The following is a 16,690-nucleotide window of genomic DNA, read 5'->3' as shown; positions in this document are numbered from 1 at the left end:
ACCACTGCCTCCTCCACGAGTTGAAACCCCTTTGACTTCCTTGACTGCACCTCATTTTCATTCCCCCACCTGTATTAATTAGCTCTGACCACCAAAATAAATACCACAGACTGGGTGACTTAAACAACAGATAGTTATTGCCTCACAGTTCTGGAAGGTAGATGTGCTGGATCAAGGTGTTGGCCAGCAGAGTTGGTTTCTCTCAGGGTCTCCTGCCAGTTTACAGATGGCCATCTTCTCTCTGTGTCCTCACATGGTCTTTTCTTCTTTGCATGATTGCATCTTAATCTTGTTTTATCTCCTCTTGGATTAGGAAGAAATCCTTTAACATAATCACCTCTTTAAAGTCCCTATGAGCAGAGCTAAGATGGCTGAGGAATAGGACAGGGAGACCACTTTCTCTCCCACAAATTCATTGAAAGATCATTTGAACTCTGAGCAAACATACCACAAAACAACTTCTGAATGCTGGTGGAGGACACCAGGCACCCAAAAAGGCAGTCCATTGTCTTCGAAAGGAAGTAGAACAAAATATAAAAGATAAAAAGAGAGACGAAAGAGTTAGAAACAGAGTCTCATCCTGGGGAGGGAGTCATAAGAGAGGAGAAGTTTCCAAACACCAGGAAACCCTCTCACTGGCGGGTCTGTGGAGAGTTTTGGGATCTCAAAGGGCAACATAACTAGGAAGAAAAAATAAATAGATAAAACCCACAGATTATGCGTCTAACTGCAACTCCCAGTGAAGTAGCCCAGATGCTAAAGTCCACCACCAGCAAGCGAGGGCTGAACAGGGAGGCGTGGGTTGCATTGCTTAGGGTAATAACCAGGCCTGAATGCCCTGAGGGTAATTTGAGGGAGCTACCTAGAGATAGCAACCCAAACTGTGGGATAGCCAGAGAGGAAAAAAAAAAAAAAACGAAGAAGAAGAAAGAGAGAGAGAACTTTCCTGGGAAAAGCTCTAACCTAAGGCACTGTCCGGCCGCTCATAGAACAATGGACTGAGCAAATACCAGAGGAGAGCTAGCTGTTAGCAGACTGACCCATCCCACGCCGGAGGCAGGGAGGCAAGTGGGCGACAGCCAGAGCTTAAAGACAGGGGGCAAATTCATCCCTGGACATGACATCCTTTACCAAACTGCGAGCAGGCTCCCAGTTGTTAACCAAGCCTTCCTGGGATCCTGGACGGTTGACATCCACCAGGAGGGTCACAGCCAGAGATCAGCTGCCCAGAGGAGACACACGGCACACCTGAGATGGCACTCCCACTGCGCACCCAGGAAACCGAGGGACTGGGACCAGGAAGGTGATAAGATGCACCACCCACCTGGAGAGAGTGAGCTGGCCAAGCACCTGGTCGCCTGAGCTGCTCAGACCTGCGCAGGGCACAAAACGCAGGCCCAACCAAGTCTGTGCCTTTGTGGAGTACCCAAGAACCTAAACCTGAGAAGCTTAGACCTGGGAAGTGCACACAACCCAGGACACACTTTAGACAGTTCCCCTGCAGAGCAACCTGGAGCCTAAGCAGTGTAGACAGGGAAAGCACACACGCCATGAGCGGGGGCAAACCCAGTGTGGCCCAGACACTGTGAGCACTCCCCACACACGCCAGTGATGTTTGTTTGCAGAGTTCCTCTCTTCCAAAAGCACGATTGAACAAGTGAACCTAAAAAAGTGACCACTTGCCCCCTTGTGTCAGGGTGGAGGTTAGATACTGAAGAGACTTGCAAACAGAGGAAGTCAAAATAAACAAAGAACAAGGAATGACTTTGAAAGTGACGGGTACAACAGATTAAAACCCTGAAGTTAGCACTGGCTACATATGAAGGGACCTATAGACCTTGAGAAGTATAAACTGGAACAAAGAACTATCTGAAACTGAACTGACCCCACACTGCCCTCAATAACTCCAGAGATATTCCTAGATATATTTTACTATTATCATTTTTTATTTTTTAATTTTTCTGTTTTTAAGCTCTTTATTGCTCTTTTGATTTTCATTTTTAAAATCTATTATTACCTTGAAAAAAGACCCTATTTCTAAGGCAAATTTTATATATATATATTTTTATAACTTTTACGATTTTTTTTTTAATATTGTATTTTTGAGGGTCTAACCTCTACTCTAGATTTTTAATCTTTGCTTTTTGGTATTTCTTATCAACTCTGTACCTTTAAGAATCCAATCTTCAGTACCCATTTTTACTTAGGAGTGTGATTACTGGCTTGATTGCTCTCTCCCCTTATGACTCTCCTTTTTCTCTCCCAGGTCTCCTCTATCTCCTCTCTCCCCCTTCTCTTCTCTACTTAACTCTGTGAATCTCTTTGGGTGTTCTGGGCTGTGGAGAACACTTATGGAACTGATCACAGGCTAAATTGGTCTCTCTCCTTTTGACTCCCCCTCCTCTCTTCCTGGTCACCTCTATCTCCCACCTCCCTCTTCTCTTCTCTATGTAAATCTGTGAAACTCTCTGAATGTTCCAGACTGTCGCGAGCAAATCGGGAATTGATTACTGGCTAGATTAGATTACTCTCTCCCCTTTTTATTCCCCCTCTTCTCCTCCTGGTCACCTCTATCTCCCTCCTCCCTCTTCTCTTCTCCATGTAACTCTGTGAACTTCTCTGGGTGTCCCCCACTGTGGAGAATATTTTCACCATTAACCTAGATATTATATCATCAGTGCTGTATGGATGTAGAAGTCTTGAGGCTACTGTAAGAATAAGACTGAAAGCCAGAGGCAGGAAGCTTAAATCCAAAATTTGAGAACACCAGAAAACTCCTGTTTCCAGGAAACATTAATCGACAAGAGCTCATCCAAAAGCCTCCACACCTACACTGAAACCAAGCTTCATCCAAGAGCCAACAAGTTTCAGAGCAAGACATACCAAGCTAATTCTCCAACAGCACAGGAACATAACCCTGAGCACAAAAATACAGGTGGCCAAAAGTCACACCAAACCCACAGGCACTTCAAAACTCACTACTGGACACTTCATTGCACTCCAGAGAGAAGAGATCCAGCTCCACCTACCGGAACACTGACGCAAGCTTCCCTAACCAAGTAACCTTGACAAGCCACTCGTCCAACTACACCCACAGGGAGGAACCTCCACAATAAAGAGGAACCACCAACTTCCAGCATACAGAAAGGCCAACCTAACAGAGCAACCTAAACAAGATGAAAAGCCAGAGAAATACTCAGCAGGTAAAGGAACATGATAAAAGCCCACCAAACCAAACAAAAGAGGAGGATCTAGGGAGTCTACCTGGAAAAGAATTCAGAATAATGATAGTAAAAATGATCCAAAATTTTGAAAACAAAGTGGAGTAACAGGTAAATAGTCTGGAGAGAAGGATTGAGAAGATGTAAGAAAAGTTTAACAAGGACCTAGAAGAAATAAAAAGAGTCAATCAGTAATGTATAATACAATAACTGAGATCAAAAGCAATCTGTAGGGAACCAACAGTGGAACTGAGGCAGAAGATAGGATAAGTGAGGTGGAAGATAGAATGGTGGAAATAAATGAAGCAGAGAGTAAGAAAGAGAGAAGAATTAAAAGAAATGAGGACAACCTCAGAGACCTCTGAGACAATGTTAAACGTCCCAACATTTGAATCATAGGAATACCAGAAGAAGAAGACAAAAAGAAAGGCCATGAGAAAATACTTTAAGAGATAATAGTTGAAAACTTCCCTAAAATGGGGAAGGGAATAGCCACCCAAGTCCAACAAAACCAGAGAGTCCCAAATAGGATTAAACCCAAGGCAAAACACCCCAAAGCTCATATTAATCAAATTAACCTAGATCGAACAAAAAGAACAAATATTAAAAGCAGCAAGGGAAAGACAACAAATAACACACAAGGGGGTCCCCATAAGGATAACAGCTGATCTTTTAATAGAAACTCTTCAAGCCACAACAGAATGGCAGGACATACTTAAAATGATGAAAGAGAAAAGCCTACAACCCAGCTTATTATACCCAGCAAGGATCTCATTCAAATATGCAGGAGAAATCAAAAGCTTTACAGACAAGAAAAAGCTCAGAGAATTCAGCACCACCAAAGTAGCTCTTCAGCAAATGCTAAAGGATCTTCTCCAGACAGGAAACACAGAAAAGGTGTATAAACTCAAACCCAAAACAATAAAGTAAATGGCAACAGGATCCTACTTATCAATAATTACCTTAAATGTAAATTGGCTGAATGCCCCAACCAAAAGACAAAGACTGGCTGAACAGATACAAAAACAAGACCCCTATATGTGCTATCTACAAGAGACCCACCTCAAACCTAGGGACACATACAGACTAAAAGTGAAGGGCTGGAAAAAGATATTTCATGTAAATGGAGACCATAAGAAAGCAGGAGTAGCAATACTCATGTCACATAAAAGAGACTATGAAATAAAGACTGTGAAAAGAGACAAAGAAGGACACTACATAATGATCAAAGGAGCAATCCAAGAAGAAGTTATAACAATTATAAATATATATGTACCCAAAAAGGAGTACCACAGTGTGTAAGGCACATGCTAACAAGTATGAAAAGGTAAATTAACAGTAACACAATAATAGTGAGAGACTTTAATACCCCACTCACACCTATGGATAGATCAACTAAACAAAAAAATGAACAAGGAAACACAAACTTTAAATGATACAATGGAACAATTAGACCTAATTGATATCTATAGGACATTTCACCATAAAACAATGAATTTCACCTTTTTCTCAAATGCACATGAAACCTTCTCCAGGATAGAACATCCTGGGTCATAAATCTAGCCTTGGTAAATTCAAAAAAAATTGAAATCATCTCAAGCACTGTTTCTGATCACAATGCAGTAAGAGTAGATGTCAACTACAGGAAAAAAAAAAAAAAAACTATTGAAAATACAAACATATGGAGGCTGAACAACACACTTTTGAATAACCAACAAATCACCAAAAAAATAAAAAAAAGAAATCAAAATATGCATAGAAACGAATGAAAATGAAAACACAACAACCCAAAACCTATGGGATTCAGTAAAAAGCAGTGCTAAAGGGAGGGTTTGTAGCAATACAAGCTTACTTCAAGAAACAGGAGGAAGTCAAATAAATAATCTAACTCTACACCTAAAGCAACTAGAAAAAGAAGAAATGAAGCATCCCAGGCTCAGTAGAAGGAAAGAAATCATAAAAATTAGGGCAGAAATAAATACAAAAGAAACAAAGGAGACCATAGCCAAAATCAACAAAACTAAAAGCTGGTTCTTTGAGAAGATAAATAAAATAGACAAACCATTAGCCAGACTCATCAAGAAAAAAAGGGAGAAGAACCAAATTAACAAAATTAGAAATGAAAATGGAGAAATCACAACAGACAACATACAAATACAAAGGATCATAAGAGACTACTATCAGCAACTATATGCCAATAAAATGGACAACTTGGAAGAAATGGACAAATTCTTAGAAAAGTATAACTTTCCAAAACTGAACTAGGAAGAAATAGAAGATCTTAACAGACCCATCACAAGCACAGATATCGAAACTGTAATCAGAGATCTTCTAACAAAGAAAAGCCCAGGACCAGATGGCTTCACAGCTGAATTCTACCAAAAATGTAGAGAAGAGCTAACACCTATCCTACTCAAACTCTTCCAGAAAATTGCAGAGTAAGGTAAACTTCCAAACTCATTCTAAAAGACTACCATAACCCTAATACTAAAACCAGACAAAGATGCCATAAAAAAAGAAAACTACAGGCCAATATCACTTATGAACATAGATGCAAAAATCTTTAACAAAATTCTAGCAAACAGAATCCAACAACATATTTAAAAGATCATACATCATGACTAAGTGGCCCAGGGATGCAGGGATTCTTCAATATTCACAAATCAAAATCACAATGTGATACACCAAATTAACAAATTGAAAGATAAAAACCATATGATTATTTCAATAAATGCAGAGAAAGCCTCTGACAGAATTCAACATCCATTTATGATAAAAAGCCTCCAGAAAGAAGGCATAGAAGGAACATACCTCAACATTAAAAAAGCCATATATGATAAACCCACAGCAAACATTATCCTCAATGGTTAAAAATTGAAAGCATTTCCCCTAAAGTTAAGAACAAGACAAGGGTGCCCACTCTCACTACTACTATTCAACATAGTTTTTGAAGTTTTAGCCACTGCAATCAGAGAAGAAAAAGAAATAAAAGGAATCCAGATTGGAAAAAAAGAAGTAAAACTCTCACTGTTTGCAGATCCTCTACATAGAAAACCCTAAAGACTCTACCAGAAAATTACTAGAGCTAATCAATGAATACAGTAAAATTGCAGGATATAAAATTAGCACACAGAAACTTCTTGCATTCCTATACACTAACAATGAGAAAACAGAAAGAGAAACTAAGGAAACAATTCCATTCACCATTGCAACAAAAAGAATAAAATACTTAGGAATAAATCTACCTAAAGAAACAAAAAGACTGTATATAGAAAACTATAAAACACTGATGAAAGAAATCAAAGAGGACACAAATAGGTGGAGCAATATACCACGTTCATGGATCAGAAGAATCAATGTAATGAAAATGAGTATACTACCCAAAGCAATCTATAGATTCAATGCAAACCCTCTCAAGCTACCAACGGTATTTTTCACAGAATTAGAACAAATAATTTCACAATTTGTGTGGAAATACAAAAGACCTCGAATAGCCAAAGCAATCTTGAGAAAGAAGAATGGAACTGGAGGAATCAACCTGCCTGACTTCAGGCTCTACTATAAAGCTACAGTCATCAAGAGAGTATGGTACTGGCACAAAGACAGAAATAGAGATCAATGGAGCAAAATAGAAGGCCCAGAGATAAATCCATGCACCTATGGACATCTTATCTTTGACAAAGGAGGCATGAATATATAATGGAGAAAGGGCAATCTCTTTAACAAGTGGTTCTCGCAAAACTGGTCAACCACTTGTAAAAGAATGAAACTAGAACACTTTCTAACACCACACACAAAAATAAACTCAAAATGGATTAAAGATCTAAATGTAAGACTAGAAACTATAAAACTCCTAGAAGAAAACATAAGCAAAACACTCTCTGACATAAATCGTAGCAGGATCCTTTATGACCCACCTCCCACAGTAATGGAAATAAAAGCAAAAATAAGCAAATGGGACCTAATTAAACTTAAAAGCTTTTGCACAACAAAGGAAACTATAGTCAAGGTGAAAAGTCAGCCTTCAGAATGGGAGAAAATAATAGCAAATGAAACAACTGACAAAGAATTAATCAAAAATATACAAGCGACCTCTGCAGCTCCATTCCAGAAAAATAAGTGACCCAGTCAAAAAAAAAAAAAATGTGTCAAAGAACTAAACAGACATTTTTACAAAGAAGACCCACAGATGGATAGCAAATTCATAAAAAGATGCTCAACATCACTCATTATCAGGGAAATATAAATCAAAACCACAGTGAGGCTAATTAATTTACAATATTGTAGTGGATTTGCCATGCTGACATGAATCAGCCATGGATTTTTATTAGCCTCCAACTAATAAAAATAAACGAAAAAAAAAAAAAAAAAACCACAGTGAGGTACTATCTCATGCCAGTCAGAATGGCTGCTATGAAGAAGTCTAGTAACAATAAATGCTGGAGAGGGTGCGGAGAACAAGGAACCCTCATACTGTTGGTGAGAATGCAAACTAGTACAGCCACTGTGGAGAACAGTGTGGAGATTCCTTAAAAAACTGGAAACAGAACTGCCATACAACCCAGCAGTCCCACTGCTGGGCATACACAGTGAGGAAACCAGAATTGAAAGACACATGTGTACCCCAATGTTCGTCGCAACACTGTTGACAATAGCCAGGACATGGAAGCAACCTAGATGTCCATCAGGAGATGAATGGATAAGAAAGCTGCTGTGGTACATATACACAATGGATTATTACTCAGCTATTAAAAAGAATGCATTTGAATCAGTTTTAATGAGGTAGATGAAACTGGAGCCTATTATACAGAGTGAAGTAAGCCAAAAAGAAAAGCACCAATACAGTATATTACCACATATATGTGGAATTTAGGAAGATGGCAATGATGAAGACAGCAAAAGAGACACAGATGTAAAGAACAGACTGTTGGACTCTGTGGGAGAAGGCGAGGGTGGGATGATTTGAGAGAATAACATTGAAACACATATATTATCATATGTGAAATAGATCACCAGTCCAGGTTCAATGCATGAGACAAGGTGCTCAGGGCTGGTGCACTGGGATGACCCTGAGAGATGGGATGGGGAGTGAGGTGGGAGGGAGGGTGAGGATGGGGAACACATGTAAATTCATGGCTGATCCGTGTGAATGTATAGCAAAAACGACCACAATATCGTAAATTAATTAGCCTCCAATTAAAGCAAATAAGAAAATTTAAAAACATAATAATAAAGTCCCTATATCCAAATACAGCCACAACATGAGGTCCTGGGGATTACAACTTCAACATATAAATGGGGATGACACAATTCAGCCCCAAATACCCGCCTGACCTCTCCCCTCCTCTGCTTCCTGTGTCCACTCCCTGTCCTTAGTCCAAGCTCCATATGATGAAGTATGGAAGATTTTTCTCTACGTTTATTCCTTCTGAGTTTTGATCTAATCATTGGCTTCAAATTGCATCTTTTGGCCATGAATTTGGTGCACATTTTGGAAAAGAGGATCTTGGTCCTGTCCTGAGTGTGCAGTTTGGGAAGGGTGTATCACAAAGGACTGGAAGAATAACTGTGGCTATACAGGATGGAGTAGGTCATGGTGGAGGTGCTGGAGGGGATCTCAGCTGCAACTTCTCCTTTCCCTGGTTCTGTGCTTATTAGAAGACCAACAACCAGAGGCAGACTTGAGCTGATCAAAGACAACAGCAAACTCAGGCCCTGTTGCTGTATTATACAGCTCCCTACAGTGCAGTGGGCATGTCCAACGCCACCTTTGGGGACCTGCAGGACAACAGCATAGGGAGCGGAGTGATGACTTTTCCTAGATCAAGACAAAAGGAGCAATGACTGCCAAGTGCAAACATATCTGAATGGTGTCCACAGCGTGCCACCTACCATCCCCATACTCCCCTGATGTCACAATGCTGACCCAGCAGCCATGGGCTATGAGAAGCATGCCAGACAGACTACAGGCCTTCTGAGACCCTAGAGACAACAGGCTCCTTACCCTGAGGTCTTCATAAGACTCCATCCAAGCCTTGAAACGTGTTGCTGGCCTTTCAAGTGTACCTGTTCCAGATGCACAGGATGACTTCTTGACTATTGAGAAAAAAAAAAAAAAAAAAAACTCATTTATTTCCTGAGACAGCCAGCAGAGTTATGGTGTTCTGGCCCTCTTGGCTGAAATCACACTGGATAAGCCTAAGTTTGAGGAGAGAATGAGCAGATTCTAGGAGAAAAGCAATGCAGAGACTTGAGAAAGGGGCTTTGGGGGAGCCATAACCTTGCCCTACAACTCCTCTCTCCTGCCCCATGTTCTTTGAGGCTGGCCTGGAAAATTCACTGTTTCCCAAAGTGGAACCACAGAAATGTGTGGGAAAGGGTGGTGAGGAAGCCTCTGAGGAGCTCTGGATCTTTATTTTTCAGTGCAGAAAGAGTTTAGCTAGAAGCAAAGCAATAGATAAGAAGGGATTTATTAGAGTAAAATGCTGTGAAGCTTATAAGCAGGCAGGCAAGAGGATGCTGCCCTGAGGACTTGGTGGGCTACGGTTTTATAATCAAAGAAAAAGTGGGGAGGGGGGAAAGACCACCTTCTTCCTCATTTTTGAGTAAATAGCAAGCCTCCACCTCCATCATCAGCTCTTCCTCCATGTCAGATGGGGGAAATTTCTTGCCCCTACATGGTCAAATAGGGAATGTTATGGCACTATTCAAATTAACAGAAGGGTGGTAAAAAGCACTAAAATTAGTAAATCATCTCACGTTTCAGTATAATGTCACTTCTCTATATTTTTGCTCTTACTGTGTGCAAAGAAGCATGTCCTGGGGATCACTAACTTATTGAGCTCACTGGGCAGCATGTGGATCTCATTCCATCATTGTTTATTGTTTTGGGGCATGTCTTGTGCTTCCGTTGCATGGTTTTCTTGCTAAGCAAGCTTGCTTGGTTTTTCTGTTAAGCAAACCTGTTTTCCTGAATGATCATGAATATACATGGGTTTCATAATTTTTTCTTTATTCTTGATCCCTTAGTGGAATTAACTGTTTAATCACCTGTTTTCTATCTTTACTCTGTCCCTATCCAAAGGGCTCATCGTCAAACGAACCACTGCTGGGAATTCCACTCAGGGAAAGGTCCTGGTGATGTTCAGAGTTTTCCACAGGTAAGTGTCAGGGGTCCCTTGGGTGCCAGCTATTCTGACTGTTGTAGCCCATGTTGAAATTTCCTTTATGGTATTCTCATCATCCAAGCATGTGAGCATTTGCTGCAATACAGGCAGTCCTTTCTACTGAGGGACAGTTTTACTAGAAAGATCTCTACTCATTTGAGCTCATAACTGTCACGTGTTATTTGTGTGCATGTACAACATGTGTGAGTGTGTGTGTGTGTGTGTGAATGTGCAGTTGATAGATATCAAAATGGGAAATGAGCATACCCAGTTCCATTTCTAGGAATTTCTTCTTCAGAAATACCTGTACAATTGTGTAAAACATTGTGTTTTAAGGTGTTCATGGAGGAATTATAATAATGCCCTCCTTGGCACTGGGACTGTTGAAATCATTCCATCCAGTCTCCTATTTGATGGAGGAATTTCCACAACATACTTGTCAAAGAGATTATTCCAATTATAAGTCCTTGAGCTTTCAGGAAGGGAGGGGAGAAGCTCTTTTCTCACTTTCTGTCTTCCCTTCCTTGCTTGTTTCTTCACTGTGACCCTCTTGACACAGGCCATAGAGATCCATGGAGAAGGAAACAGGAGCCTTGGTGGAATTCCTGGGCATCTGGACCTTCTCCTTAGTGACTACCTGGAAGAAACCCATCATAGCCTCACTGTGCACGGCTCTGGAGGCCTGGGAGATGACTCCAATCACAGGGCACCAGCAGCAGGGCAGTCATAGGCAAGGCAAAGGTGCACAGTGACAGAAGCTCCATAGCTGCCTGCCCAGGGCAGGTAACTGCAATGTTACCCGGTCTGAAAAGAAGCCAAGCCAACACATCCTCAGAGGGTGTTAACATTGCCCAGAAGGCTTCTTTCATCACAGATGGGGGAACTCCAGGCTTTGACACTGGTGATGGTAGAGCACAGAGCACTGATGACTTTGGTGAGTGATGACTTTGGTGGTGGTGGTGAGCACCAATGACTTTGGTGAGTGGTGACTTTTGGTGACTTTGGGAGGGACCACTGCAAGCCTATTGCAACAACAGTGAAGGTCAATTGTGGGATCCTGTCTCAGCCTTGCAGAGTGCACACTAAAGAGTAAAGGTAAGAAAGCCAGACCATCTCTTTGCCCAGCACTGCAGCCCAGGGGAAGGGAAAGAAGAGAAAAGGACAGAGGTTCTGAGGGAAGAGTGCCCTTGCTGTAGGATTGTGCAATAAATTGAGAACACAGTGAGAAAATCATATGTATCATCTACTCACAAAAATTTGCTGACGAATAGCCATCCCCTACTTATCAGATAGTTTATTTGATCTAATTGATTACCCCTTCCTTTCTGGGCATCTGCGAGCAGCATGTTCCAGCAGAAGGAGCAACCTACTATTATTCTGTATGAATTTGAGTGAAACACAAGAGTGAGCATCCTTTCCCTCAAATTGCTTCCTGTCAGGAAGAAGAGGAAGGCAACCAAGAAAATAATCCAGTCCCATGAGGGGATGGCCAGTGTCAGGAATGAGGCAGGCAAAGTACTTTGTAAGCATTAAGGAGGGAGTCTTAACCCACAGGAGTAGCCCACCACTTCCTAGGGGCACTTACAGCTCAGTCAGAACCCAAAAGATCACTAGTAGTGAACTTGGCCAGGAACAAGAGGTGGACCAAGAGGCTGGTACTGAACAAACATTCACATTCCAAGTACACAGCAGAGGCAACAGGCTGCAGTCACTAATCCAGTAGAAAGGGTGTGGTGTGCTTGTGAATCCAGAACAGAGAATCAGGAAGGGGGAGAGAAGATGGATCAAGGAAAGTGGGCAGAGGACTGAACATGGCATGTTAGGAATCCTGGCACTTCACTAAGAGAAGTGAAAGCCTTGGCAAGTTTTAAGCTTGAAAACAAGGTTAGTGGAACACCAACCAGCCAAATGTGAATTTCTGAACCCAGGAAGAACAATACCTGCTATCCAGCAGCCATTGAGCTGCCACCACAAGCTACCTCCATTCCCTATGGTGAACAAGGAATATGAATATGAATATGAATACTCAAATTGCAGGATGCTGGCCCAAGATAGCTGAGATACATATGAAAGAAATGCCTTTAGTAAGCCCAGACTCTTGCATCTTCCCATACAGAGAAAAGTGCTAAATTCATTAACTTGAGATATCTGGTTTTCCTTAACTAACAATAATCTTTTGGTATTCAGATTACCTGCCTCTTGCTGCAAACTTCTATATAAACTTACTCCTCCCCCCTCACCTGCTTCCCCAGAGGTTACCCAGTTCTGTCAAGGTTACATGAAATGCTGTCTGCCAGGTTTGAAGTTCTAAAAATTCCCACCAAATAAAACAGAACTGTCAACTTATGGGTTGTGACTATTTTAAGTGGACTTACAAATGAAGGGATACTCATTGGGGAAGGAAAGGTTTGGGGTCATGTTTGTCATGGCAACCTGAGCACAGGTTGGAAAAGAATTTCCAGACACAGAGTACTATAGCAAGGAGTGAGTTTATTAAGAACAAAGAACAGAGATAATGTGGGTGTTGTAAACATAGTGGGCCAACCACCTGATAGACCAGAGAAAGTCAACAGGACGCTGTTGGTTGGAACAGTGGACTGACTCAGGAGAGAGCCAATACTTTTCATGGGTTTGTAGGCAATTTTTATAGTCTAAAAACAAAGAAAACTGTTGCTGGAAGGGTGGCATTAGGTGATTGGTTAGCACACTATAGGGTAAGTACTGGGGTGGGAATTTTTGCCTAATTTGGGGCCAGGAGGCTGCATGGTAAGGGTTAGGGAGGCTTTTGGCAATGGTTACAATGAAGCTCAGTCAGTTCCAGAGATGACCTTGGTTCTGGGCTCCATCTCTATGGCCTTGATGCAAGGCCTTGCATCTGTGGCCTTGGAATAGGACTCTTCAGTATTCTCTGATTTTCATACCAGCTCCACCTTCCCAAGGGGCGGGGCGGGGAGGGTGGGGATTTTTGTCCTTATCCAACCTTGAAGGGAAATGTCATGGCCTCAGTGCATAATGGTTGCTTCTTATCTGCAAGGCTAATTTTATTATGAAAGCATAATGAGCTAAAGGTTACATTTAAACACCAGAGATTCCTACCTTTCCCCACCTTTCTTTATCTGCCTCCAGAACACTTATCCCTCAAAATATGTGGCTTCCTGTCTGTCTGGAGGTTCCTGCCTTTCTTTGCCCATGGACCCCTGCTTTTCACACAATGTGAGGTTTTCTACTATCCGATCTCTGCTCATATCTGGCTACCTGCCTGCTTTAACACCTCTACAAAGATGAGGTCGCTAACTATTGCAGTCACTGACTTTTAACACATCCTGAAAGGTGTTCAGGGTGGAGTTTAGGAATGAAGTACTCTGTGCTCTGGGAAAAACTGTCAGAACAAATCTTCAGATATTAAGATATTTTCAGGAGAAGACTGTATGAGCTCAATTTCCTGCATCTTTCCATATCTATAAACACACTAAAATCACTAATGGAGACATTTATTCCTCATGACTTGCACCAAGCCTCTGCCAAAATGTGTGCTTGAGTACTCTTATCTCCCCTCACCAAAATCATGTGTACTGACCTTCCCCTCCTCAGCTGAACAGTTCCTCAGAGCTTGCTGAGGACCTGTCTCCTGGCTATTGTCCTCATTTTGTTACCAATAAAATTTAATTTACAACTCTCATGTTATGCTTTTTTTTTTCTTTTTTCAATTGACACTTCGCACCAGTCGTGTGTTATTGAACACAAGTCTGTGTACCCAAATACACAGTGAGGCCAGGCAAACCAAAATATTAGAATTTGGACCACAGATACATTGATTACAAGGTCAAGCAAGGAGGATGATGGCTGATGCCAAAAAAATCTGAACTCTTCAATTGCTTTCAGGCAGAGTTTTCAAAGGCAACATCTGAGGTGAGGGCTGCAGGGGTGTGACTTTCCTCTGATTGATTGGTGGTGTTCCACAAATCATGTGCTCCGTCTGAAGTTACCATTCTCTTTACTGGGTGGGGCTTTAGTTATTGCTCAAAGATATATTGTTATGTAAAATACTTGAGGAAGAACTAAGGCCCACTATTGTTTCTTGACCACTTTTCCTTTGCTTCTGCCTTCCCTCACTTACCTAATTAGTAACTGTTGGATCTGTCCTTTGGAATTCAGGAAGGTCTAGGAGTCTGAAGCCTTTTTCCTATAAACAAAAAGCAGGGGACAGAGAAGGGTTTTTGTGCACTGAGGGCCCCATAGTGTCCAGCTGTTTTTATCAGAACAGATGAGGGGGATAGGGACATAACATTTTTTTTTTTTTTCCAAAGTTTATCATAAAATGTACTCAGGAGCAGGAGACACCCATGGGACAGAATATGAGCACCTTTCTTATCAACTTTTTTTTGCTATTGTCCCCCTTTTATAATAAGAACACTGGGGCTCCTGCCTAACTCCCACCACACAGACTTAGTGCCCCTGACAGGGCTTTTAACCTGGTCTCTGGCCCAAATTCAGTTTGACTGTGTAGAATTTATTATCCCAAAATGTCCCTTTGGCATATTAATTGTTTTAAGCTGGTTATTTTCTAAAAAAAAAAAAAAAAGTAGACAGGGGGAAACCCTGAAAACCAATTAACCTTTTGTAAGAAAGTTTACATTTGCAAGGGAAAGCTCCAAAGATGGGGAGTCTCCTTTGCCATACCTAGAAGAGGAGGAAGACAACCATATCTCTAGAAAGTCCTATCAGCATAGAAATTAGTGACTTATATCTGCATCACAATCACCCCTATTTACCATCCAGAACTGAGTCTTCCCACCCTCCACATCATCTTGTCTTTAGCTGAAGCTGGTATATAAGGTGAGGGTTTTGGCCACTTTGGTGAATTGCTCAGTTTTCCTGGGTCTCTCCCATGTATGTTCTGTTCAAAGTGGCTTCAGTCATGTCTAACTTTTTGCAACCCTATGGAACATAGCTTGCCAGGCTCCTCTGTCCATAGGATTCTCTAGGCAAGAATACTGGAGTGTGTTGCTGTGCCCTCCTCCAGGGGATCTTCCCAACCCAGGAATCTAGCCCAAGTCTTTTATGTCTCCTGCACTGACAGGTGGGTTCTTTACCATATGAGTAGTCCATGTATTCATGTTGTTAAATGTTGTTTGATTTCCTCCTTTTCATCTGTCTCGTGTCATCTTAATTCTTAGACCAGCCAGAAAATCTAGATGGATAGAGGAAAATTTCTTCCTCCCTGACAGCTGTTTACCAGGGCTTTCTTTAGAGTTGTCAGATAAAATACAAGTCAACCAATTAAATTTAAATTTAAAATAAACAACTTTTTAAAAATGTATAAACATGATAGTTTTCCATTACTACTGCAACAAATTACTACAGAATTAGTGGTTTACAGGAACTGACATTTATTATCTCACAATTCTGGAAGCTAGAAGATTGCAATGGGTCTCCTTGGCTAAGATCAGGGTGTCAGCAAGGCCATGTTCCTGTCTGTAGGTCCTGGGGAGAATCCAGCTATATGCTTTTTCCAAATTCCAGGGGCTGCCAGCATTCCTTGGCCTATGGCTCCTTATCCATCTTCAAAGCACAATCAGTTGAGCTTTGCATCACTCTGACACTGACTATTCTGCCTCCTTCTTCCCCATTTGATATTCCTTGTGATTTCACTGGTCTCATTCAGATAACCCAGATGATGTTCTTATTTTAGGTTTATTGGCAATCTTAATTCCCTTTTGAACACATTCACAGTTTTCTGGGAATTAGGACATCTCCTTGGTGGCTTTATTCTACCAATCCTATAAATATCATCTAAGTATTGCATAAGGCATCAGTTCAGTTCAGTTCAGTTCAATCAGTTGTATCCGACTCTTTGTGACCCCATGAACTGCAGCATGCCAGCCTCCCTGTCCATCACCAACTCCTGGAGTTTACTCAAACTCATGTGCATCGAGTCAGTGATACCATCTAGCCATCTCATCCTCTGCCATCCCCTTCTCCTCCTGCCCCCAATCCTTCCCAGCATTAGGGTCTTTTCCAATGAGTCAACTCTTCGCATGAGGTGGCCAAAATACTGGAGTTTCAGCTTCAACATCAGTCCTTCCAATGAACACCCAGGACTGATCTCCTTTAGGATGGACTGGTTGGATCTCCTTGCAATCCAAGGGACTCTCAAGAGTCTTCTCCAACACCACAGTTCAAAAGCATCAATTCATAAGTCATAATTATACACAAATGTGTCCACTTTACTCTAAACTTCAAATTTAGCTAGGCCTTCTGTATTTTATCTGTCTTATCTGATAGCTTTCAGTCTGGTCCTGG

General features: G+C 41.4%; 1 long non-coding RNA gene across 1 annotated transcript in view; it reads left to right on the top strand.

Moving 5' to 3' along the window:
* LOC122688201 overlaps positions 1-16,690 on the top strand; it is a 31,101-nt gene that overhangs the window by 11,563 nt on the left and 2,848 nt on the right. The window contains exon 2 of the long non-coding RNA XR_006339389.1: positions 796-801. This is a non-coding gene — a long non-coding RNA (uncharacterized LOC122688201). The remainder of the gene's footprint in view (positions 1-795; positions 802-16,690) is intronic.

The sequence above is a fragment of the Cervus elaphus genome, chromosome 33, assembly GCF_910594005.1.
Source record: "Cervus elaphus chromosome 33, mCerEla1.1, whole genome shotgun sequence".
In the NCBI taxonomy this organism is placed as follows: Eukaryota; Metazoa; Chordata; class Mammalia; order Artiodactyla; family Cervidae; genus Cervus; species Cervus elaphus.
The sequence above is the reverse complement of the archived record's forward strand: the minus strand, read 5'-3'. Positions and strand labels throughout refer to the sequence as shown.